This window comes from Amblyomma maculatum, chromosome 10, assembly GCF_055883805.1.
Source record: "Amblyomma maculatum isolate TAMU_Amacu chromosome 10, ASM5588380v1, whole genome shotgun sequence".
NCBI lineage: Eukaryota > Metazoa > Arthropoda > Arachnida > Ixodida > Ixodidae > Amblyomma > Amblyomma maculatum.
Window position 1 is genome coordinate 104,388,504 of NC_139353.1, and position 27,574 is coordinate 104,416,077.

Below are 27,574 nucleotides of genomic sequence, written 5' to 3' on the forward strand. Positions count from 1 at the left end.
GCAAACCGCCACTGCAGCAGCGGCAGACACAACAGACTCATCATCGTAAACAGCAGCCGCGCAACTCGATGCCGCTGAACGAGTACCCAGACATAACGCCCAAGCCAGAACTCGCCCTTTCGCCCATCGTTCCGGTTTCCAAACAGCCGGCTTTCACGCATCTGGTTGCGGCGGCGGCTCATGTTGCGGCGGTTGCCGAGAGCGACGTCGAGGGCGCGTTCGAGCGCGATCTGTTTACGAACACGATTTCCCTCTGTTCTGGCTACCTCTACAACCCTTTCGTCAAAGCGCTCTTCCAACACGTTGTCTGCAACGCCGTCATCTACGTTACCGCCCACAATGCCTTGCCCACTGCAAGAATCGTGCGCCAGTGGCAGCCGCGCTGCGCCCCGACGGAAGCATGGACATGCCCGACACCAGGCACATGCACGAGGTTCCCGGAATAGGCCCCAGGGTCTCGGTCGAGGTTGTCGACGAGCTTAGGCAACTTCTGCTCTATGTCGCGAGATGCTATCGCAACGGTGCATTCGTCGATCCAGCGTGCCCGGCCGTACGCGGAACTTTCAGAACTGCCCGCGCTTTCACCGTGTATGCCCATTCGCCCGTCCTGCTTGGCGACCAGCCCAAACGGCATTCTTCTGGCGCAGCTACTGCCAAGCGAGCCAAGAGCGGTACTTCCGCGGCCGCAAAGAAGCAGCGCAGCATCGCCTTACCTGAGTCCTCCGTGCCAAGCGACAGCGAAGAAGACGAGGAAGCCGTCATCTCCGCTCCTTCCAGGAATCGAACGATCTTGTCGGACGATTAGCCAACCACACCACTATGAGATTCAATAAAGAGTAATGCAATTCCCCTTCCTGGTCACTCTCTTTATTCCCAGCATTACGAATGTATACGCGCAGGCAACTCTGCACTTTTCCCCTGCACACCGGACATCGCCTGCCCAATTTAGACGCGCAGTAACTACAGGCAACCAAGTGCGCGCACGGCAGAAATAACATGTCCATCGCGGCATCCATGCAAATTTTACACAACAGGGACAAGGGCAACGATTCGCAGGCGCCCGATACACGAGGCTCCAGCTCCCAGCTGTTGTCGAGCAGCGGGGTGCCTCCGTTCTCTTCGTCGTCGTCGTCTTCCCTTTGCTTGTAATATAGCACCTCTCGCAGTGCCGGCCAGCGCGGGTGCGATTGCACGTGCGAGCATCCGCGTCTTCGCCGGGCGTGCCGCTCGAGCGGGTCCTCTTCGGAACGCCAGTCGTTTAGGTCCAAGTCACACCTGTAGCAACGCACGTGGTTGCGGAAGCCGTAGTAATAGAATCCCGCCGACACCATGCGCTCCAGCTTGACGGTGCGATCGCCCCACGAGGCCCTCCACAATTGTACGGGTCGCGAGTGCCGGGGTAGCGTACCGCTGCGGCGCGCGGCCCCTCGGTAGCGTTGGCCTGGCGGCTCCGTGGACGGCGGACGGCATCAAAGGTGCCAGCAAAGACGAGGCGTCTTTTAACGAAACAACCTTTACTGTAACATCAGGAAGAACGGGCAGTGAAGCTGACCCGGAGAGATTACAGACACTCTCACACAGCTGGTGTCTAGCGTCGTGCCAACGGCGCGTCAAAGTAGTCTCTCTCTCAGCGGAGTCGACCGCTGCTTTTTATAGTTTTTCCAGTTCACAGGGAAAGGGTAAACCCTCACAGGAAAGGGAGAGCCAAACATGTTGGTTCACGACGAATGACTCAATCGCAGGTGTTCCGACCTCATCTCCTCCACCTCCTGCAGACAGGAGAGGGCGACGCACTTTCCCTCGATCTCCAGGCTTGGCCAGCTTTTGCACACGCACGCACGCACATTTGGCGCGTGGCAGGAACACGCTGAGACTTGTCGGCGGAAGGAAGCGTTGCGCGGCCGATGAACGGCGTCGAAATGGCCGATCCGCTCGCGGTTCTGCCTGTTGCTATGCGGTGGCCGCGTCAGCTGTCCCACTTCTCGGTGGAGAAACGTAACAGACTGCCCCGCCGGGGAAGGGAGATCCCGAAGGGCAGGGGACTGCATCCGCTGTCCGGAGGGATCGGGATGTTGCTGCTAGCCAGGGTCGTCCGACTCAGCTTCTCTTGAGCTCAAACAGCCTGAAGAAGTCCTTGGCAAGTCCGGTTTCCAAGGCACTCTGCAACTTGTCTTCAGGAGAGTTTGATGACAACCCACAACGTCACAACCACGCTAAAAACTCATCCGCTTAGCCAGCAAGCACGTCACAAACTTCACTAAGTTTTGCCAGACTATTTCCCTCTTATGCCCCCATCTACATTAAAGGGCAGCTTAGCAGCACTTGGAACGCGTCCACAAATTTGAAAATCGCATTTTAAAAAGAGCACTTCAAACAAAGATAATACAATACAAATGTTCAAAATCCTATGCCAGGAAGAAAAACACCAAGAAGTGAAAACTGGGGCTTCTTCTCACGTTATGGGCTCCGACTTAAGCCATCGGCGTTACCATTGAGATCACCTTTTTCACTAAAGCTTCGGCTGTCCGTTTCACGGAACAACCTTACCTTCCTGTTTCTGTGCGAAGAAACACATGAGCATGAATCACTCACATTTCGGAACAACCTATCCCTCTCCTTACGTGTTGCGCACCAGTCACGAATTTTCTGGGCACGGGCGCATTTGTGCCTTTGGGATAGTCGCTTTCTCTTTCGCGATAGCTTACACTTGCTCCATTCTTTCTCGCGCCTGCCTTTCCGCTTTTTTCTGCGGCAGCACTGGAACACAGGCTTTCTGCTTTCTTTTTGCAATCGTTTGCGTTTGCTCTCCTTACGATGGCAGCATTTTTTATCGCGCCTGCCCTTTCGCATTTTTCGTCGGCAGCACAGGAATACTAGCCTTCTGCTTTCTTTCTGCAATCGTTTGAGTTTGCTCTCCTTACGATGGCAGCATTCTTTCTCGTGCCTGCCCTTCCGCGTTTTTCGGTGGCAGCACTTGAATACTCTAGTTCCACTTTCTTTCGGCGCGAGCTCTGGCAAGCTAGCGGTAACCGGAGCTAGTAGGACACCGGTGTCGTCGAAGCGGTCAAAGTGCGGTGCAGCGTCTGCATCGCAGCCAGCAGCGCATGACTCACCTTCAGACAAGTCCGAACAACCGCTCATGCCAGCCCTCAAGATAGGCATTTCCTCTGGCAGCTCGCCACTCACGTTACACGGGTCCTCTGATGAGCCGCATTGCTCAGCGCTAACCAGTGTTGCCAATTTAGCTACTTTGTAGCTAGATTTAGCTACTTTTGGACTCAACTAGCTACCAAGAAAGGTAGTTTAGCTACGAGTAGCTGTTCTAGCTCTTTTCTTCAAAATCTAGCTACAAATCTAGCTATTTTGGTGAAATCTAGCTTAAATCTGGCTACATTTCGGAAAATTACTATTCTGGCGTGAAAAATCTTCCCACAGAGGGTACACATCATGCTACACATGATGAAACTGACGTCAGGCACATAGCGTCATCTGGTAGTTCTTAAACAAGACGCAAACCAGACAAAGATATCTTGCGAGAAAGAAGGAAACACTTGAAAAGAGAGAGGAGGATGCAATACAAGGCGCCTCTTAAAGGGTGTTGGTATGCCTCGCCGCATCTACCTCCATGAGCTTCCTTCATGTCCGCCTCAATGGGAAAAAGAAAAAAAATAACTCACAAAGTAAAGAGGCGAGGCGATGCGGCTGATGCGGCGGCGCAGCTTCTGACGGGTGTCGCCTATGCGCAGCGCTAGGGCTCCGATGAGCATCGAAGTCGTGCTCGCGGTACACTATTGTGCATGTGTGTGCGCATTCCTATTATTTAAACTCTTAACGTTCTTTGCACGGCTACCATAGGGCGCCTGGAATCGACTGTCTGATTCGACTCTCTCTGCGGATCATGCGCGGTCAGCACCGAGCGGATAAAAGAGGCCAAGAGGCCCACCGGTCCGAGTTACGCCGAGTCGCGGACTGAAGATATCGCCTAGACAGTCATTACACCTTTCATAGCTCTCCGTTCATAGGCTTCTGTGTACGTGCAAAAAGTAGATAAACGACCAATCTTTACATGTTTACAGAGCAGTGATGCATTCGCACCTCGACTTTTCTTAGCGCGCAAGCCTTAACGCTTTGCGAAATCGTCTGCCTAAATTATCGGAATCGAAACCTGAGCACATTCATCATTCGTTATTCGTTAGTTAGCACTTGTCAGGCGTAGTCGCCTGCCATATCTTGATAGCTGTGTTTAATTTTTACAATAATAGAGCTGCCTATAAATGCGTTATATATGCAAACTATAAAATAAAATTTCTTAAGAAAACATCTAGCTACTTTTAGCTCCTTGCTTGATTTTTTAGCTACTTTTAGCTACTTTCACGCTGCCATCTAGCTACTTTTGCTCGTCGACATTTGGCAACACTGGCGCTAACCGGCGCACGATCAAGCTCATTCGACAGCTCGGGCGCTTCGGATAGCGTGAGGGCCATATGTGCCACGTCCGCTTTCGCACCGGGGTTGCTTTCGCGAATACAACCTAGCGTGGTATTGGGGCACGAACGATTCTGACTTTGCTCTGGTCGTTCACTGTCGCCTTCGCAAGTCTCGCTCTCTACAGCGGACGCACACTCCTCGTCGGTCTGCCCTGGCTGATCACAACTCGCGGGCTGCGCAGTTTCCCTGATCGGCACTTCGTTTTTCTGCGTGCCCTGCTCTACGACACAGCTGATTTCGGAAACCGCAATTTTCTCACTTCCAAGCTGGCTTCCTTCTCCGCCACGCTCTACACAAGCTTCTGCATTGAGAGGCGGTTCAGTTATTACCAGTTCCCCACTCTCGTGTGATGGAACTGTATCTCCTACAGCTACTTGGGTCGGCATGCAGTTCACCTCGCTTAACGGCGTCACTTCGGACTTCTCGCCGTTGGAGCTGGCGCTAACCTTCTCAGCTAGTGGCTCGACCAAGGTAACACGATACCCTTCTGTTAGAGGCTCGGTCGGCTCGCTACTGCGGTCACGTTGCTCGGCCGCTTCCCGAAGCTGTTTCTCACACTCCGGTGCAAGCTCGATTTGCTCCGGAACTTCCGCACTGTTTAGCCAATCGCTTACAGCGTCTTTCAACTGATACGCCAAATCAAAGTACGACTTGTAACACTTTTTCTCGCTCTCATATCTTTTCCGAAGATCATGAGGCGTTATCTGATATCGTATCAGCAATGACTCTTTTAGTTCATCATAATTTTTCAAGCGGTCGCCAACCAATCGCTTGATTTCTTCCGACGCTTCAGCGGAGAGAAGAGCTACCAACATCTGCGCCCAACTATCTCGCTCGAAACGTTTACTTCTGCAGACACTTTCGAAGTCTGCCAAATACTTTGCCATATCCTCGGCGATGAGGAACGGTGGCGGACCGTCTCGCGGTATTGAACTGTTACAATGAATGACATAAAAAGCTTTAATCTTTTCCACGCTCATTCCATGTGCTGAAATCTCCAGCTGTATCAGTTTGCTTACGCGGGCGTCCTCTTTCTCGCGACGTTCACGTTCCTCTTTCTCATGACGTTCACGTTCCTCTTTCTCATGACGTTCGTCAATGATCTCAAGGCATTCCAAAAGCTCGTCATCTTCAGCTTCCAACGCAAGAATAGCCTTTAACACTTCTGGTTTTCTGAGTTTGTCTGACAAATCCAGACCCAACTCCTCCGCAAGCTCCAGCAATTTCGGTTTGCGCAACGACTCCAAATCCATGGCTGTTCCGAGTGCTGCCTTCTCTACTGCCCACTATTGCCTTGCTGCACTTAACCCAGCAACAACGACAACACAATTACCAGCTCTGTTCTCTACTTAACAAAAGCCTGGCAAAACTCAGTAGAAGAAAGTCCCGCACTCACCAAACCTCGCAGCCAAGAATCCAACGCAGTCGTTCCGCTGCAGGCAACCAGTCATCACACAGGGCTCGTTGCACTGCTCCCGCCTTTCCGCTGAGCTGCTTTGATTCACGAGTCACGCCTCGGACATCTCCGCTCTTCCCACCAGATGTTGCACCTCGGTCAGGCCTGGCTCGTTTCACCGACCACGGTCACTGCTTGGTCGTCCTCGTCTCTCCGCTTTCCGCTGTTCACCAGTTGTTGGACGACGGTATCGCCTGGCTCGTCCCTCCAACCACGGTTACGGCTTGTCGTCGTCGTCCCACCGCTGTTCACCAATTATTATGTTTGGGGTGTGCACCCTTCGGTGGCGTTGGCCTGGCGGCTCCGTGGACGGCGGACGGCATCAAAGGTGCCAGCAAAGACGAGGCGTCTTTTAACGAAACAACCTTTACTGTAACATCAGGAAGAACGGGCAGTGAAGCTGACCCGGAGAGATTACAGACACTCTCACACAGCTGGTGTCTAGCGTCGTGCCAACGGCGCGTCAAAGTAGTCCCTCTCTCAGCGGAGTCGGCCGCTGCTTTTTATAGTTTTTCCAGTTCACAGGGAAAGGGTAAACCCTCACAGGAAAGGGAGAGCCAAACATGTTGGTTCACGACGAATGACTCAATCGCAGGTGTTCCGACCTCATCTCCTCCACCTCCTGCAGACAGGAGAGGGCGACGCACTTTCCCTCGATCTCCAGGCTTGGCCAGCTTTTGCACACGCACGCACGCACACACATTTGGCGCGTGGCAGGAACACGCTGAGACTTGTCGGCGGAAGGAAGCGTTGCGCGGCCGATGAACGGCGTCGAAATGGCCGATCCGCTCGCGGTTCTGCCTGTTGCTATGCGGTGGCCGCGTCAGCTGTCCCACTTCTCGGTGGAGAAACGTAACAGGAGCCAAAGCTTCGGCGCCGCATCTCGGGATCCACAAATGCCCTCTTGCTAGCAATGTGACGCCAACGTTTACACATGGCGTTTTCCATGCCGCTCACGCTCCCGGTAACCACGGGACAATACGGGCGGCGCAGTGCGTGTTCGCGAACGGGGTTCATCCCGTCCAGTCATTCGGCAAGAGTCAAATTACAGAACGAACAGCGCACGCCGCCGCCGTTGCCCGTGTGATAGAAGCCACACATTGAGAGTGCGTCTGCCAAGTGCGAGCTCCATTCGCTGCCAAACGTGATTCGGCGCTCGGCCGAACAACGCCGCAGCACTTCGTCTGGAGGAATCATTGTCACAAATGAGCGTCTGGCGCTCTAACGTCCCCGGAGGCTGACATGCTGCCGCTATTGTTTAGCGCGTCAAGTTTTGGCATCTCGTCCAGAAACGACACCAGGTGTTCAATTTTCAATCTCTTTATTCAAACATCCTTAAGGGGGTGTAAAGTGAACGTCCACAACCACAGTCCCACCGCACGTTCACTTTACCTTTGGAATAATTTTGTGGCGTGCAAGGCGCACGTGTGCCGAATTAAATGCCAAACCATTTTCCGCTCCCTAGGTGCCAGAGTGAAAGGGGCGCAGATCCCTTCACACGAGCACGACCGGAGCGGTCGGGACGTTTGTCGCCTCGATGACCACAAACGACTCGCGAGGTCTCTAACAATCCGCACTGCCCGACTTTACGTGCTGGGAAAGACTGCCCATAATTTGCCAATGGATGGACGTCGTTCCACCGTGAATTGAGATGGTTCCCCCAATAGCACGCCGAGCAATGCGAATTCTGCGGCAGCTACACCACCCCCTTCAATTATTCCCCGTGGCTGGAGACACCACATGCTACAGCGTATTCCTAAAAGCCCAACCCACACCTGAGGACGGTCCGCTATTGCAAGCTATAATAACGCGTCCTATACCGCTGCGGACCTCCTAACACGCTTGTGCCAGTGCGCCGGGACAAAGCGGCGGATCCCTATCGTTAATGCGTGGCCTCGCACATTTCTATTTTCTGGGCGATTTCCCGTACGCCCTTACGTTAACCTACTCTAGGCAACGCCGGCGACTTGCTGCTGGCACAAACGTTTCCCCGCGCATAATCCTCAATCTATGCCTAACTACCGCACGCGCTATCTGGATGTCTTTGTGGTCCGAGATGAGATCCGCACTGCAAGACTCGTCGTACATCAACCAACCAGACTGCCAGTCGTGTGGACTGTCCCACAACAGGGCCATCACACACTTCAGGTTCAACCAAGCAACTATCCATCCCGCTACCCATTAGTGTACACGGTGCAAGTGTACACGTGCGCAATTACAATTACAGCTATCAACCACGGGGAAACAAATCATCTAGGCATCTGCTAATAGGGGACTGCGAACCTTACATAGCACCACGTATTGCGAGCGAGCTCGCCCGACTTCTAAGCGTTACAGCTAAGGGGGTGTTTCCAACATCTTTATATATCCTAACCTTAAGGATCTCTACCCTTTCACCCACCAAGGCTGACACAACTGAACGTGTGAGGAATCTGGCTGTTTCATGTACGACGAGAAATGCATTTCGCATCTTAACTAGCACCGGGAGGCTGGTCACCGACATCTCTCGTGAGCAACCCAACGCGTTCGCGCGCGCGATCATAACAATCTTAGCGACGACGCCGAACCTATTACTTACCGACGGGAGTCCCGAGGCAGCCATGGCACACGACCAGCATACACAGTGTACTAGATGAGTTACCTCTATCGCAGCATGACCGATGGTAGGCATGAGATGATGACGATGCAAGTAGGACAGAATGCAAGCAGCGCAGCGCAGCATGCAAAGGGGGGATAGAGAAAAGATAGTAGAGCAAGATGTTCCTATACGTCGCGTAGCTCGAAAGGAAAGAAGAGATAGAAGAGAGGTGGGAGCGCGCGCAGGGACAAACAGACACACACATGCAAGCAAGCAACATGCAAAGCAGGGCAGCATGCAAAGGGGGGATAGAGAAAAGATAGTAGAGAAAGATGTTCCTGTACTGTGACATTCGTCGCGTAGCTCGGAACGAAAGGGGGGTAGGGGTAGGGGAGACAGAGAGAAAGATGTTCCTGTACTGCGACATACGTCGCGTAGCTCGGAACGAAAGAAGAGATAGAAGAGAGGTGGGAGCGCGCGCAGGGACAAACACAGTCACACACATGCAAGCAAGCAACATGCAAAGCAGGGCAGCATGCAAAGGGGGGATAGAGAAAAGATAGTAGAGCAAGATGTTCCTATACGTCGCGTAGCTCGAAAGGAAAGAAGAGATAGAAGAGAGGTGGCAGCGCGAGCAGGGACAAACACAGACACACACATGCAAGCAAGCAACATGCAAAGCAGGACAGCATGCAAAGGGGGGATAGAGAAAAGATAGTAGAGAAAGATGTTCCTGTACTGTGACATTTGTCGCGTAGCTCGGAACGAAAGGGGGGTAGGGGTAGGGGAGACAGAGAGAAAGATGTTCCTGTACTGTGACATACGTCGCGTAGCTCGGAACGAAAGAAGAGATAGAAGAGAGGTGGGAGCGCGCGCAGGGACAAACACAGTCACACACATGCAAGCAAGCAACATGCAAAGCAGGGCAGCATGCAAAGGGGGGATAGAGAAAAGATAGTAGAGCAAGATGTTCCTATACGTCGCGTAGCTCGAAAGGAAAGAAGAGATAGAAGAGAGGTGGGAGCGCGCGCAGGGACAAACACAGACACACACATGCAAGCAAGCAACATGCAAAGCAGGGCAGCATGCAAAGGGGGGATAGAGAAAAGATAGTAGAGAAAGATGTTCCTGTACTGTGACATTCGTCGCGTAGCTCGGAACGAAAGGGGGGTAGGGGTAGGGGAGACAGAGAGAAAGATGTTCCTGTACTGTGACATACGTCGCGTAGCTCGGAACGAAAAAAGAGATAGAAGAGAGGTGGGAGCGCGCGCAGGGACAAACACAGTCACACACATGCAAGCAAGCAACATGCAAAGCAGGGCAGCATGCAAAGGGGGATAGAGAAAAGATAGTAGAGCAAGATGTTCCTATACGTCGCGTAGCTCGAAAGGAAAGAAGAGATAGAAGAGAGGTGGGAGCGCGCGCAGGGACAAACACAGACACACACATGCAAGCAAGCAACATGCAAAGCAGGACAGCATGCAAAGGGGGGATAGAGAAAAGATAGTAGAGAAAGATGTTCCTGTACTGTGACATTCGTCGCGTAGCTCGGAACGAAAGGGGGGTAGGGGTAGGGGAGACAGAGAGAAAGATGTTCCTGTACTGTGACATACGTCGCGTAGCTCGGAACGAAAGAAGAGATAGAAGAGAGGTGGGAGCGCGCGCAGGGACAAACACACACATGCAAGCAAGCAACATGCAAAGCAGCGCAGCATGCAAAGGGGGGATAGAGAAAAGATAGTAGAGAAAGATGTTCCTGTACTGTGACATTCGTCGCGTAGCTCGGAACGAAAGGGGGGTAGGTGTAGGGGAGACAGAGAGAAAGATGTTCCTGTACTGTGACGTATACGTCGCGTAGCTCGGAACGAAAGAAGAGATAGAAGAGAGGTGGGAGCGCGCGCAGGGACAAACACAGACACACACATGCAAGCAAGCAACATGCAAAGCAGGGCAGCATGCAAAGGGGGGATAGAGAAAAGATAGTAGAGAAAGATGTTCCTGTACTGTGACATATTCGTCGCGTAGCTTGGAACGAAAGGGGGGTAGGGGTAGGGGAGACAGAGAGAAAGATGTTCCTGTACTGTGACATACGTCGCGTAGCTCGGAACGAAAGAAGAGATAGAAGAGAGGTGGGAGCGCTCGCAGGGACAAACACAGTCGCACACATGCAAGCAAGCAACATGCAAAGCAGGGCAGCATGCAAAGGGGGGATAGAGAAAAGATAGTAGAGCAAGATGTTCCTATACGTCGCGTAGCTCGAAAGGAAAGAAGAGATAGAAGAGAGGTGGGAGCGCGCGCAGGGACAAACACACACATGCAAACAAGCAACATGCAAAGCAGCGCAGCATGCAAAGGGGGATAGAGAAAAGATAGTAGAGAAAGATGTTCCTGTACTGTGACATTCGTCGCGTAGCTCGAAACGAAAGGTGGGTAGGGGTAGGGGAGACAGAGAGAAAGATGTTCCTGTACTTTGACATACGTCGCGTAGCTCGGAACGAAAGAAGAGATAGAAGAGAGGTGGGAGCGCGCGCAGGGACAAACACACACATGCAAGCAAGCAACATGCAAAGCAGCGCAGCATGCAAAGGGGGGATAGAGAAAAGATAGTAGAGAAAGATGTTCCTGTACTGTGACATTCGTCGCGTAGCTCGAAACGAAAGGGGGGTAGGGGTAGGGGAGACAGAGAGAAAGATGTTCCTGTACTGTGACATACGTCGCGTAGCTCGGAACGAAAGAAGAGATAGAAGAGAGGTGGGAGCGCGCGCAGGACAAAACACAGGAGAAGTGCAATATGCAAGGAATAGAGGTTAAGGAAGTGAGCAGGTAGGATGAGGTGAAAATGCATGCAGGGTGGGTGCTGGGGTAGAGGTAACAATGATAACACTCACCATATATGATGCCCGTATGCGATGACCACCCGTAGGAATGCCGTCGGTAAGCCAGCTGGTATGTGAAAGAGACGAGTATGGACCTAGCGAACGAGTACGAACCTAGCTAACGAGTACGGACCTAGCTAACGAGTACGGACCTAGCGAACGAGTACGAACCTAGCGAACGAGTACGAACCTAGCGAACGAGTACGAACCTAGCTAACGAGTACGGATACCGAGGAACCAGCGAACGACGAGACCGGGCGGTACCGCCCGGAGATGCCGGAGGCGGGGTGGCCGTCAGCGGAGCAGTGGTCCGGGCGCACGCGGCGCAGCGAGTGGCGACACGGGGCTTGAACTTCTTTTTATATAGGCAAACGTCTTTCACCCTCCCCCTAGACACCTGTGTCTTCAACATTGCAACACTACGCAGCGGCGACCCCTCCTCCGCATGTGGCAGCTGCACCGACACGCCCACTGCGCAACCTTATAAGAGCGCGCGCTTGCCTCAACAATGCATTGTCCAACCTCCGGAATTCGAGCTCGTCGAAAAGTTCCCGCCCCCTCGTACTATGGATCCACCGGAGTCATCGACTTTGCCAAATCTATCGGACACGAAACGTCGCCGGCGTGGGTTCCGCCTCCCCGGAAACCGCTTCGTATTCAATGTCAGCCTCTGCGCTCTCCAATAATTTGTAAAAGTATGACAAGTCGTTCTCTTCGCTCTCGCGCCCATAGTTTGGGCCAGCGTTCTCGGTACCGCTGCTATCGCTGCTGCTGCTGTTCCCATTGCTGTCATCGGTATAGTTGCAAATTAATATCTCCTCCTGTGGAGATTCCAACAGCATCAACGTCTCGCTCTCGGGAGGCGTGCAGTCGTCGTCAGTTACGGGGACGGCGCGAGGCGACGGAGGATCGCTCCACCGTTTCCTAGCCGGGGTCTCGGGATCGTCCATGAGCGGCGTCCCGCCGTTCTCCTCGTCGTCGCTCATTTCCGAGGCCCTCCGCTTACGGCGCGTAAACATGTTACCCATTTGCAACAACGCGGCGCACAACGGCATTTGTCGTATTCCAAAGCGCTACCCAGATTATTAATAAAAGAGTGTAGCGTGCGAAGGCGCTTGCGCAAAACGACGCGCCAGCAACAACCCCAAACAAAAGTTTTTTCCCGCCCGGCGCGATGGAAAGTTCTAGAATGAGAATGGGCGCCGATACCCGATGCGCGCCGCCGAGAGACGGACGGGGGGCGAGAAGGCGCCCCGCCAAAACGATAACTGGTATCGGAATCTTGGTCTCCCTGCTGATACCGAAGGGCAATTGCTCTTCCCATCTCGGAACCAACTTTCTGCTCACCGGCTCCTCCTGATTTATCTGGAGGAGTCTGGCCTCAGCTCTGTTCTGTAGGCCTGCATGGGCCCATAGTGCTTCGTGCGTAAATGGCGGCGACAGAGGCGGCGTCAGCAACCTTCCCCTAAACCCAACTTCCCCTTCCCCCTGGTCACCAAGAGTGATGCCACAAAGATGGCCAACATAAGACGTGACCAGTACCCCCTCCCCAAAAATAAACCATAGTCACCACCACCACCACCACCCCACAAGAGAGGAGGCAAGCGCGCGCGATAACCTGTAGCGCGCAAGGGACGGGAGAGGAGATTTAGGGCAGCTGAAAGGTAATAACTACACGCTCGCCGCTCACCGCCCTCTCGTCAGTCGTCCGGTAGTTTCCACGCGGTCAGGTCACGTCGCTCGTCGCTCCGTGCACGTCTTTCGCGTCGCCCCAGTGTAACCAGTGATGTTTTCGGTGTCATGTGAACAGCCCCCTTCTACGGAACCGGCGCAATCACTCGGAATTTCCTCTGCACAAGCGGCCGACGTCAACAGCGGGCGTGAGATTTGAAAACGGAATCCCAACGGTCACGCTTCCTCCTTTTCTCGGTGGCAACGACTTCGCACATACAGCGTTCCGGGAGCAAGAATACAAAAAGCGTGCAGTGTGATGGATCAGTGCAAGGTTGCCATATTGCGCGGCGTTGTACGGTTATCGGGAGGCCGGCCCGGTAGCTAACAACCCTTGCATGCGGTAATTTTGCGCGGAAAGTGCCCTTAGCGGACAAGCCATGTGTGAGGTGTTGGCTGCAAAGGCAGTGAAAGATGCGTGCAATGCAAGCGAATTAGTGGACAACCCAGGTGTCCGCGATACAAGTGAAGTGCTCAGCGGACAACCGAGGTGTCAAGTGAAGGCTGCAAAGCCAGTGAAGATGCACGCAATTCAAGTGAAGTGTTAGCGTACAAATCTGGTGGGCCACGTCTCAAGTGAAAGTCTGCAAAGCCTGCAATGCAAGTGAAGTGTTAGCGGACAAATCTGGTGGACCACGTGTCAAGTGAAAGGCTGCAAAGCCTGCAATGCACGGGAAGTGTTAGCGGACAAATCTGGTGGACCACGTGTCAAGTGAAAGGCTGCAAAGCCTGCAATGCAAGTGAAGTGTTAGCCGACAAATCTGGTGGACCACGTCTCAAGTGAAAGGCTGCAAAGCCGGTGAAAATGTATGCAATGCAAGTGAAGTGCTTAGCGGACAACACAGGTGTCTGCGATAGACGTGAAGCCAAAACGGCAATCCACTGTCCACGCAGGCCTAGCCTGAATCAGACAACTACGTTTCAGCTTTCGGAACCACTTACATCTTTCTGCGTTGAGCTTGTGGCAGTTCAAGAGGCACTCTGCTCCGTGACTTCTATAACCATGCTCCCTACAGCCCACATTGTAATCCGCACTGACGCACTTCAAGCAGTACGTCTGCTCCGACGTGTCAGCCGCTGCCCTAAAATTTGCCAGGACATCCACCAGCTTGCGGCGCGCATCCCACAGTCAATACGCATTGAGTGGGTCCCACGGGATCTGCTGCCTTCCCAAAGTCAAGCTGATTTTGCAACCCGCCTCGTGAACCAAGACGCATCAATCCCACAGCTTCTCGAAGTCGACGACGCTACCCTCCTTTTGTCAAGAAAGGAGCACCTCCGGCGCCGCACACGTGCACTTATCCCTCCGTGTGCGATATCCCTTCCCCGCGGTCTCACCCGTGCAGAGGAGGTTGCGCTTAGGAGGATCCGGGTCGGTGTTGCCCTTACACCAGCTGTAACTAGGACGTGGTCATACTTCCAACACTTATATCCTCGCCCAGGATGCCCGATCTGTAACAACGAAGATGTCGAGGCCGACATCCACCACTTGCTGTGGGACTGCCCAGCACTCAAGCCAACACGATTCCGGCACCTGAGAATAGCTGGCCTTTCAGCAACCAATCCTGCCTCATACGTCACTTGGACGCAGGGACCTCATCATCGCTCACTTCTGGACTTCATAAAATCAGCCAACCTTTTTCCATTCATTTAATCATTTATTCATCCTTCATCTCATAACCTACTGATGCCCTGAGGCAATAAATATCGACTTAAAAAAAAAAAAAAATTATCGAACAAGCCAGGTGTCAAGTGAAAGGCTGCAAAGCCTGCAATGCAAGTGAAGTGAAAGGAGTCAAGCTGCACGTGTCAAGTGAAATGCTGCAAGGCCTGTGAAGATGTCTGCAATGAAAGTGAAGTGCTTAGCGGACAACCCAGGTGAAAGGCCAGTCAAGATGAACGCAATTCAAGTCAGTGTTAGCGGACAACGCAGGTCGGGCGACGTGTCAAGTGAAGGCTGCACAGCCAGTGAAGATGCACGTGAAGTGAAAGGCTGCAAAGCCAGTGAGAGTGCCGCAGTCGCACCGGCGAAAATAACCCCATCAAGTTACGCCATTGTTTACAGGCATGCGTCAAGAAGTCAAGATGCAGTGCTGAGCAATGTTGCAAAGAAGACGATTGTATTGCAAGGCGTTTGCGGGCACGGTTATCGGAGACGGCCGGCTTCGGTATCCCTCCGTAGCGAACCTTGCAATACAATCGTCCTCCGACTACTGCAACCAGTGACGATCGCGAGACCGGTAGGCGGGATCCCGCAATGAGGCGGGGCACGGGGTGTCGTCACACATTGCGGGCGATGCAACAGGGCTTGGCCCACACCTTCCGTACCATCCCACTTCTGTGATACTTTGTGTCATCGCCGGTCGAACGAGAGTTGCTGTTGGGGCCGTACGAGATATTGGCCAGGGGTGGCCGTAAGAGATGGCATACCCCTGCTGCAGTGAGCTGTACGAGAGAGCGCAAGTTGGACCGTGTGTGTGTGTACGCACGACAAGAAGGGGGCTGGTAGGCAGGATCCCGCAATGAAGCGGGGCACGGGGTGTCGTCACATTGCGGGCGATGCAACAGGGCTTGGCCCACACCTTCCGTACCATCCTGCTATTACTGCGTAAGCAGTTACTTTGCCAGCTTCCCCTTGTCGGTGCCGTAGAGATCTCCCCCCCCCCTCCCTTAACTGCACGGGCTGTACGAGAGAGCCCGACACCCCCCCCCCCCCCCCCGCACCCCATCCCCATCCCCCACCTGCTGCCGCTGCCTTTTCCAGAAAGGCCGCAAGATAGGGCCTTTCGTCATCGCCGCAAGAAGACACGTGCATGTGCCCTCCCTTGGTGTTCTACCTTGTCTGTCTCTTCTCTTGCCATCCTTCCTTCGTTCCGAGCTACGCGACATATGTCACAGTACAGGAACATCTTTTCTGTCACATTTATCATTTTCGTTCCGAGCTACGCGACTTCGGTCACAGTACAGGAACATCTTTCTCTATACCTTCCAAGTGTTTCACTACTCCGAGGGCACGTGCATGCGTTTACCAACAGTTGCAAGGGATCCAGGTGTACAAGGGATTGCCTCCATTTCAAGTGCCGCAAGGGATAAAGTGCTGCAAGGGATACAGTGTCTCAAGGGATCCAAGTGTACAAGGGACTGCCTCCATTTCAAGTGCCGCAAGGGATAAAGTGTTGCAAGGGATACAGTGTCTCAAGGGATCCGTGCAAGTGTTCAAGGGATTCAAGCCAACAAATGGGGGACGAATAGTTTGCGCACCGGTGCCTCCCAAGTTGTGTCGAGGGAGCGCCTATATTATTATTGACGTGAACGCTGCGGTTTGGGATGCCCGAACGGTGAGGCTCGATCGGAGAGTGCACGAGAGAGTTGGACGTTGGTGGAAGTCTGGGATTTGGTGCGGTCGGGGGCGTGGGTTTCCACGCTGACTCGGCTTTCACTCGGTCTCTGGGCTTCTCCACCCGCCTCTGCTCTCACAATGGGGAGTGCCACTCAGAAGAGAGATGCCAGGGATCCGTTTGGGCGCCGCGCGCGAGCGTCCATTTACCCCCCGTGGTGGTAAAGTACTCGCCCCGTATAGGTGAAATGGGATACCGTTGGCGGAAGTTTGGCATTTGGCGAGGTCGGGGGTCTTACCGGCTCGGCTTCCGCCGGGTGTTGAGCTTCTCCGCCCGCCTTTCCCGGATTAGCAAATGCGGGACGAGTAGTTTACGCATTACACCACATAAACCATTTTGCGTCTCGTCTTTGGGGCGAGATGCCTACTACAGCTGTTGATCCCAGGGCGTGTCGAGGGAGACAGTTGTTATAAGCAAAGTATTCGCCTTCTATAGGCAAAGCTGATGTGTGACGTTGGTGGAAGTTTGGCATTTGGCGAGGTCGGGGGTCTTACCGACTCGGCTTGCGTCAGGTGTTGAGCTTCTCCACCCGCCCTCTCACTCAGTCTAGCAAATGGGGGACGAATAGTTTGCGCACCGGTGCCTCCCAAGTTGTGTCGAGGGAGCGCCTATATTATTATATCAGCGTGCCTCCTCCATCGCCGTCGCATCGGGCTTTGTCGACCACAAGGAAGAAGACAAGAAAAGGCAGCGGCATAAAGAGGCAGTTAGCGGGGGTGGGGTGGGGATTCAATAAAGATGTACACACACACATTACGTTCTGTTTCACACTCTTTATTGTCGGTTATTGATGCTGAGCGAGCCACGCAGGCCGAAGGCCCGTTGTTTCGGCGCTTCAAGCGACAGTTTGGGTGGGCAACACTTTAAGTGGGGATTCACACGAGCACCGAGACCGAGGGCCGTCCCCCCCTTTGCATTGGGATGTTCAATAAAGATGTACACACATCGGAAGCTTTAATTTCGGAGCGAGCACGGAGACCTCTCGCTTTGTGGCTGTTGCCGATGCTGAGCGGCGAATACGGAGGCCAAGGCCCGTCTCGCCGTTCCAAGCAACGCGAAGCCCATGTAGACTGAAATTGCAAATGCAAATACGGGTAAGTTGGCGAAATTGTTCATAGTAGAGTAGACTTGGCTCGGCGACACGTCGTCGTCGTAATCGTCGTCTAGCGTTACGTTTCTTTCTTGCCGCAGTCGACGGCGCAGCATGTTGCGTCGATAACGATCGCGCTTGGAATGCTTGTCGATGACCGCCACTGCGGCGTCCTCTGTGCGCGTCGCGTGCAGGGCGTATCTGGCAACGGCGCGAGCCGTAATATTGAACGCGTCAACGTTTCGCTTGACCTTTATGAAGGCCTGCACGAGGGAAGCCGTGGGATCTTCCTCTTGGTAGTGCAGTGCCACCAGTCTGTCGGAAACGGCGGCGGAGCAGCATCGTCGTCGACGACCTGTCGAGCCAGCCGCAACGCGCACAGCGCACTGTCGTCGCCCCCTATAAGATTTCTCAGGTGCAGGGCCACCTCTTGGCGCGTGTCGGCGACGCAGCGCTGTGGATCGCAACTTGGCATGTCTAGAGTGTGCAGTCTGTTTGCCAAAGCGGAGCGAAACAGCAGCGGATCGCAGCGCGTCCATTGCGCTGCCGCCACCCAAGTGCACCGTGCTAGGCACACGGCCATCGAGCACGCATTCTGACAGCCTGGGCCTGAACAGGGACTCGACGTCTTGCGCAGAGACGGCGTCGGGCGGTTCGGGTATGGTGAGCGACAGCAGCACCCGCTCGAGATTTGGAAAACACACTCGCGCCGCGGCCGCCAGCTTACACACGGCGTCGAGGATGAGATTGTGCCAAGCGCTCAGGTCGAGGGTGTGCAGTTTGGGCCAGAAGCCGCACAGCATGTCCAGGATCGGCGCAGGCATTGGTAGTGCAACCTGCAAGACAAAGTGTTACATGTCAATACTTTGGTGTGGGAGGGGAAGGGGGGGGGGGCTTACCTGCGTTGCAAAGCGCGATAGCTTGAGCAGCGACCGGGGCCCGACGGCGTACGTGCTGGTACGAGCCGTCAAAAAGTCCAACCATGCACTCATGTCGTCCGTGTCGACCATCGCCGACTCTACGGCGCAATCGAGCAGGTGGCCGACCGCGGCGTTCAGGGCTTCCTGCTCGGTGGCGGCGGCGACCGGCAGTCCCGTAAGCTGCAGTCTCATGTGGTCGCAGGTAGCCGTGCCGCTCGTTCGTCGTTGTCCGTGACCGGCAACGGCGATCCCCTCGCGTTCACGATTACGGCAGCCTGGGGCATGCAGTGGCGGTGGTGCTTGAGCAGGAACTCGGCTAGATCGAGCGCCGTCCGTCGGCGCTCCTCGTCGTCGTCGTCGGAGGGCTCCTTGTCGTCGTCGTCGGAGGCGGCGGCCGCGGCGTAGGCTGCGCACACTAACGTGGGCACGTAGAAGCGGTTGCACGGAAGCAGGGTCTCTCTGCCACCGAGGTCTGTTCGTACAATCCTCATCCATGGCTGCAGGATCCCGTTGACGTTGCTACGCATGCAATTAACGACGGGGCAGGCATCGGGCCCCATGCAGGCGTCGGGTATCATTCTTACTCTGTACTTGTCTGTATAAGCGCGACGCCAGCTGCAGGTGTCGCTGCACGCTGCGAATAATAATAATAATAATAATAATAATAATATATATGGCGGAGGGGTGCTTTTACATGCGTTGCCGCTCGCAATGTGTTCCGACGCACGAGAGTTAGCGGAATTTGAGCGCCGCGTTAACGCTTCGTTGGACGACACGCTGACGCGTCTTCGTCAATTGGTTGCTGCAGCCGAAGCCGAGCTTCACGGAAATGCCGAGATTGCACTGTGCGACATGCGCAGGGCTTTAGACGACTACCACTCCAGGCAGGGAGAAGGCAAGTGGGGTTGTCTGCCGCAGCAGCAGCAGCAGCAGCAGCAGTCCGACCGAGACCCCATACTCATGGCCGCACTCGCACTGTGCGACTTGGGCCCGACCCGCTACAAGCGCAAGTTTTCGGACAAGCTGTACGCTCGCGCCGTGCGCCGAGTGATGAATGCGTTCCCTACTTACGATAAGGCTCAAGTGGAACGCCTTGTAGACCAGGTTCTGCAGAACCCTCACCTCATATCTTCGTGACAGTGTTGGTTGGTGAGCGGGGGCTGCTGTATATAAGAAACGCGGTGCGTCAGGTACGCTCGTGCATACGCTCGTGCACAGCGACCATGGGCAACCTTCTGTCGTGGATGCTACCGTTTCGCTGATCCAAGGATGTACAACACGATGTGGATTTCCCTCGTCGGTACAGCCGAGCTTTGATGTGGGCGGCGATGACTCTGCACAGAACGTGTGCGTTCACGTTGTGCGACTTTATGCAACGACAGCTTGCACAAGCGGACGATTTGATGAGTTACGGTGATCCACGCCTGGTACAGCTGCGTCGTCAATTGCAGGAACACTTTGCCAAGCTCGAGCAGATGAGCAAACTGACCATTCAAGAGATGCTCGCGTGTCTGAACGAGTTGGCAAAGTTTGTAAAGCTGCGCATCCTGAAAGCCATCGTGGAAGCGGACGCCGAGCGATAAGTCAATGCTTTGGGTTTCATCGCAAGTGCTGTGCACGCTGCACAGTCGCTAAACATGTACAACAAGAATTACGTGCTCTCCGAACTCATCACCGACGGCGTGTGGAGCAGTAGCGAAGAAGAGGGTGAGGAGGGCGACGGCAGCAGCAGCAGCGAAGAAGAGGAAGAGCAGTAGGGGAGGGGGGATCTAGATATCGTACGAATAAACAGATTTCTCAGACGAACACCGTGCTGCACATTTCTCAAACGATACCGTGCTGATTCCTCTGGTGAGGACTACATAGTCTTGTTGTACCATGGCAGCGTCGGAGCAACAAGAGATGGAGTTTGAGGCTCTCTTGAAAACGATCTTGCAGTCCGACGTCAGCATGCGGAAGTTGGCAGCCGCCAAGTTGGAGATCCAGAGACTGTTGCGCACAGTTCCCCAAGACGAAGCATGCAACGTACGTCAGATGTTGGAATCGGTGGCTGTCAACATGAGACGGCACGAGCTCAATCTAGCCAACATGCCCAATCTTCTCGAGTGCCGTGAAATTATGCACGTGAGCATCGTTCGTTTGAGCAAGCACATGAAGGAGATGGCTGCTGCAAAGGATGAAGCCGTAAAAAACGAGGAGCAGCGTATAGACATGGAAATGGCCGACTATGCGCTCAAATACGACGGCGTAATGTACGGCGTCAGTATCTTGGAACGAGTGCATGATGAAAACTTCCGAACTGTTGGCCGGAACATGGTTGATCGCATCAGCAATTTCTTTATAGATGTGCGCGACCACTACGTGGACTGCAGCGATGCCGATTTCACGGATTACTTCATCACCAACTTCAACCCATGCTTTATGGAGTTTGCAAAGGAGATGGCCGGATTGGTGAAACACACGCCCCCCATGTCAGCCGATGGCCGCCGCCAGCTTCGCGACAACATCGTGGAAGTCACTACGAACAAACAGTTGACAAAGGAGGAGCGGCGGCGCAAGTTGGTCGATACCATATGCGACATTGAAAATGAGCCGGCGATGAAGAAGGCCATGTTAGAAGAAGTGGACAACGTTCCCGCCGTAGCCGAGGCCATCGACAACTTCGTCGATTTGCTACATTGAAAAATACTACAGGAAGTTTTTGTTGTACAACAGAAATGTCTGTTGTACGACATAATTTTGTGTTGTGCGACACAAACTTCTGTTGTACAACACAACACGGTCCAGTTGTACTACAGGAAAGTATGTTGTACAACAGAGCTCTTTGTTGTACAACACAAGACTGCTCTGTTGTACTAATGACTGCTGTGTTGTACTACAGACTGGTCTGTTGTACAACAAACCACACTACAACAGAGCGCAACTCTGTTGTACTACAAATTGAGTTGTACAACAAACTGGTCTGTTCTGCACTGCTTATGAATTGCATATCCATAAAGTACATTTCTGTGTCTAACTCGCATTATCTATACGTGTGTTTTGACATATAGATGCAACCTTTTATGGGTGCAATGCTGCTTGCTTACGCCCCTTAAAAGGGTCCATCAGTACTCCAATGCACTCTTTCTGGAGGGGTGCAACTTAAAGCAGAAAAAGGATATACATATGTCTTATTGGTCACTGAATAATTAATGATGATTGTTGTATGTCCTAATGATCGACCTAAAAAATCTCTGTCATAATTACTGAATTAAGCAGCTTTAAATAACCGTAATTTCATTTGCCTTGCACACATGGAAGGTTGCCCGAAAACAGCACATATCATTATATGCATGCAGTTGAGAACTATCAGTTCAAATGTTAAAATGTGTGGGTCAATCTTTATAGGTGTGTGTGTGTGTGTGGTACTTGAGAGCTCTTGCCGTGCACATATGTATTCCATCTCGCAAGGTTAAAATATGTATATTGCAATGAACATGGCAAAAACACTATTAGGGGGCTGTAATTAGGTCTCCAAGCTTATTGTGGTGAATCCATAGCTTTAAGTAGTACTTTGTGACCTTTGTTGCTTCTTTATCTGATCAAGTTGAACATGCTAAATTTTACTTGTACATGTTTTTGCCCAGTTTATTGTTTGATTTTGGATTATGTACTTCTCGAGAAATTTTATATGGTATGTGACTTGAGAGGCTAAAGTTGAATTGTTAATTGCATCACTTTGCTAATTGATTCCTATTTAAGACTGGCAATTAATGTAGTGCATTTGAATTCGATATAAGCTATCCAAAGATGTATGATTTGATATATACAGCAGGATTTTCAATTTTTATTCTTATCATTAAACCAATTACCTGTACTGCATGTTAATAGACAGCATATATTTCAGTACAAATATACATGGCATAAGTTATCTAATGATATATAACTTGATGATGTACAAGCACAATGTATTTCCCATATAGCTAACAAATCATAAGACCTACAATTAGCCCTCTCAACATAAGCTATTAAATGATATGATATATGACTTCCTATTTCATAGGACGAAATTTATTTTTAAATAGAACCTGCAATAATTCCGGTGAATATTGAGATAAGCTACTCATTCATACGTGATGATTTCATGGCCTGAGCTTCCATTTTTATTCACATTTACCCAAAGACACTTCATTAAGGCTTGCAATTAGTCTAGTGCAAATATACTCAACATAAGCTCTCCAGAAATATGACTTGATGCACTGTAATGACTACTATCTAGCTATGAAAATTAATTTTGATCTGCAATAATTCAGCACAATGGTACCCAATGTAAGCCATATATAATGAAACACATAGCTGAATAATGTAAGCTATCGAACAATTTATCATTTCGTGTGTTTAGTTCATACCTAATCACAATATACAAACAATACCAATTATAATCACAGTGTAGGGTTGGTTTCATTCAAATATACTTGGCATAAGCTATTCAGGGATATTTGACTTAGTAATGCAATAAACTCAATTTAGTCACATTTAACCAACTAGCATTTAACCAACTAGAGACCTACAATTAGACACTTACAATTACACTTAACATAAACTATTTGAGATAGATTGTACTCAACATAAGCTGGGCAACCACTGCAAATAATTTTGGTATACACATTTTTTGTCGACATTACTACCAATCTTCTACTTTTGTAATCAATGACTTTGACTGAGCGATGCATCATGCCACCTCCAGAAATTATTCAGAGCCTCATTTTTAACTAAAAACAAAATAGCTTTTTATACTGATATTAAGGTATCATGCATTCAAATTGGAATTTGTCACTTGCTGATTTTGCATGTCAGTAAGCGCAATGATATCCATGGAACACATACCTGCCATGCATTAATGGCACAAGTTTAATTTATTTAGTTATGCTCTAAAACAAGCGAATTGAGAAAATAATCAACAGCAGTGGTTTGCCAGGAGTTCAAATTTCTAAATCTATAAGGAGGGCATAGATGGTAAAAAAGCGGAATTCATTTTTATTTTTTTATTTCTGGTAATGTGTCAGTGAGGACTGCAGCTTTTATAACTGCTATGCTCGTGAGAAAGAAAGCAAACAATTACTTCATGAAAGAACGAAGGCTGTGTATTTTGAACAGAAAAGCTAAAGTACAATAACTTGTTGAGAATTAAGTTATGCAGAATTTACCAAGGACTGTGTAAAATGTGCGGAGAATCTATGCAGCATTTCAGGCGACTAGCAGTTGACGTTATCAAACCAACTTGCTCTTCAACACCACTCACATATTACAGAGATGCAAAGTGCTGCAAAGTGTGCAATTTTGCACTATAATATATTAGATAACCATAATAATTGGTGCACACCAGTAATGTACATAATAGCTAGGGTAGTCGCCACACTCACTGTACATATTTTTGTACGAAGTCATGGTTTCTTTCACCACAAGCCAGCGATTGGTGTTGTGGCTCTCTGCATACATGCCCATCTTTCAGCACTATTAAACGAAATTCCTCGTAATGTGTAAATAAAATATTTGTTACAAACGAAGCAGATGCCTTCAGAGAAACAAGCAGATGTGTAGAGAAACTATACTAATCAGCAGAGAGTCCATTTTGAAGATGTGGTGCCCAAATCGCTTCATTGTTAAGTACCTTTTTTATAGGCTCAATTCATGGAACGTTAAAGGCAAAGGTTATTGCATAGCTGTATGAGATGACATAGGACAAAACTTGCCAAAACAAAATTATACAGCAACACGAAGCAGTTCTATTGGTGAATGTCATACAATGTTGTGCGCAAAGCACATATTGCCATTAAATGAACAGTTTGCATGGCACCAAACACCAAGCAGCAAAAGGCTAAAAGATTTGGCAGGTGGATGCGGCTCTTGCCACTATCATTCAATTTCTTAAACACCAGGTGTGGCACTCATAATTACCACCGCTTAGGTAGGAATGAGAAAAGGCAAATTTATAAATTAAATTAAACTGAGGTAAACAGTCTAAAGAAATCAGACAGCGGAAAAATAAAGTAAAAGCAGCAGCAAAAAACAGCACATATAGCAAAGGCTAACATCTGTTATGGAAGACAAAACTTCTCATATTATACGTGGAATTCAATCTAGGCTGTTCTTGTTTGTACACATAATCACCTCGTTTCGTAAATTACCCCACAACAGGTTAATAGTTTAGCTTCCAGCTCAACAACAGTGGTCTGAGACCACTGCATGGCTAACAGCAAAGCTGCAAACTTCTTATATAGTCACACATCCTGGGCACTTAATTTTGCCAGCATGAACTTACAGAAAGTATTGAACAATGCATGTTAAATAATAAAAATAATGCACAAGGAAAAACCGAAATCATGAGTTATTAATTATACAGTACAAAACTTTACATTGTGGACATGTAAATTAACCAAACAGTAATATATTAAGAAAGCCCATCTACAAACAAGTAAAATGGATAAGACAATGAAGGTGAAATGAATCAGAAAGGCTATTATAAAAAATTGGCAAAGTCTTCATGATGTAATTACCACCGTCATATGCACTGCTTGTATAATCTTAGGCTTTAAACAAGGTAGACAAAGCAGTGAATATAACTGTGCATTCTAGGAAAGCAATGCAAAAAGAATGAAACAAAGGAAAGCATAGACTACCTAGTAATATAAACTAGTGTGCAAGAAAAGAAAGCACACAGCACTTGTACTACAGCACATCCTGCCTGCTTTTTAGCTCTTTCCCTCTTCCAAAGGCAACATATATAAACCATGCATCTGACTTCTCGATCACATAACACATCAATTTTTAGACCGAAGTAGTCTCTGGACCCTGCACAGGGTTAAAGCTTTGATAGTCACGAATTCCATCTTAATTAGGTTTCGCGCCGCAGCTCCAGAACAGCGTGACTAAACTAATTGGAACTCCATGCTTCTGAGCGCCTAGCACGGAGGAAGTATTCCTTTCTCCGTGGCACCTAGAGATCCACATCAGTGTCCAATCTAGAATGCCGGCAACCAGCTTCAGTGTTCGAGCAGTGGTAATCTTAATTATCATAGCGGCTGCCTCAGACTATCCACATCGAGACATGAACCCACGAATGTGAAGTGTGCTGCTGGTCATAAAAAAAAAAAAATGTAGCTCTTCGTCCATTTGCTTTTGTCTTCCAGGCTGGCAAGATAGTCAGAGAGTGGACTCGAATTCTGACTTGGCTTGCCCTTTTCTCCGCCTATTTTTTTTGATACTTTATGATTTATCTTTTTCTCATTTTTGCCAGGGCCTATTTTTCCCAATAACCAGTGGAGCCCAAGGCAGCGTACCATGCAGTATTAGTGTGCAACGCCTAGGGGCACTGGGCCTCGGCGGGGCTCTCGTGGCGCTGATTTATGGGTTGTTTCGACTCAGATAGCACATGCACGGAAGATTTCGGCCGGCAATGACCCCTCTGCGACATAATTTTCTTCATAACGAAGGCTGCACCTCGTTGTAGCGGTACGCGGAAGTATCAAAAAGCACAAATCTCGAGCAACGACGCTCGCAATGCTGAACAAGGCCGAAAGAAAGAAAATAACGAGGTCCTTTTGACGGTCTTAGCAGTAGAAACTACAGAATACAGCTAGATAACTGCACTGCAACCTTCGCACCACCTTAGATGTTTGGCAGTTGGAGCCAAGGTTTCAGTTTCGTTATTGCAGCTAAATAGCTTTTATGTAATTTAGTCAAACAATTTGGCCCAGAACACTGCGCTTTATATCATAGCTAACAATATTTTAATTTTTGTTTAATGGAAAACAATACTACCCTTTGCAAGGATATCGCATCATTTCATTAACTTCGTCAAGACACAATGTTGCAGTGGCCTAATACGACTAGTGAAACTGCCGCGTTCATCTACTTTCGACTGAAGCGCCACCAGATGCGTGCAGCTTACTTTTGTGTAAAGTCTACTTTGTAACAATTCTGTACCTAAAATGCTTGTCACGCGCTGGATACAAAATCGGAAATAGTTTTTTGTACTTTCATGGTCTGCCACGCTGAAAATTGGCAGTTACAAACTGCATTTGCTGACGAATTCTGCTAAGTGACTTTAGCGCCACCTGTTGTTCGTCAGTGGCGGAGTGGAGCCGCTGAAACGTAGTCTGCTGCACTTACTTTCCTAATACCATCCATGCGTGACGCGTAGTAACAGCGGCATGGCGGCGTCGTAATGTCAGTTGTTCGTTTTTGAAGTTGAAATACTTCGCTAAAGCCGGTGTTTGCGTTCGTCGATGATTGCTGCGCTTTGCTTTGTGCGTCCAGCGTGCAGTGTTCTATACGGTTGGAGTTGTTGGTTGATATAGCGGAAACGTCAAACGCTTGAGAAGCGCTGAAGCCCCCACGCACCTGGCAATGCGTTCACGTTCAACGCTGCAAGCGTCTGCCGGGTTCGAACCGCACCGGAAAAGAAGCACTTGAGGCAAGTCATCGCATTTGCAGGTAAAGCATTCATTATAGTAGTTGTTCTGCCTGTGCTGCAACGCTTGCGATGCACTGTTGTGTACGCGAGCATCTGTGGCTGGATACCTCATTTAGATTTAACTGCGTAGCGCAGCGATGGTCCTTGTTATATTCTTCGGTGCACCTTGCACAACCCAGTGTTCGTAGAACATTTGTATCGCTATTTGCAGTTTCTTTTAATAAAGTGCTTCTACTAGCAGTTCGATATAAATGCCGAAGTCGGTGTTCAGCCTAAAATAATGAACATCTGTATGAAAGGAAACGGAGCTTAGTTTTCTCTTGCGCAAGTAATATGTGCGTTTCAAGGTAATGCCGGAAACATCGATTGTAGTGTAGGACTCGTGAAACGTGAGGAACTACTGTTTGCATTTCAAAATTTGTCGCGTTTTCTTGCGTTTTCTTGTGATTTGGAAGCCCTTCAATGTTTGTCAGCGACATGCAGAAATGCTCAAGGGAAGTTTCCAAACATAGTCATACAAAGAGCTTTACTTCTATTTTTTTTTTCGCGACATTATGCAGGCCAAGCAGGAGTCTCATGGCC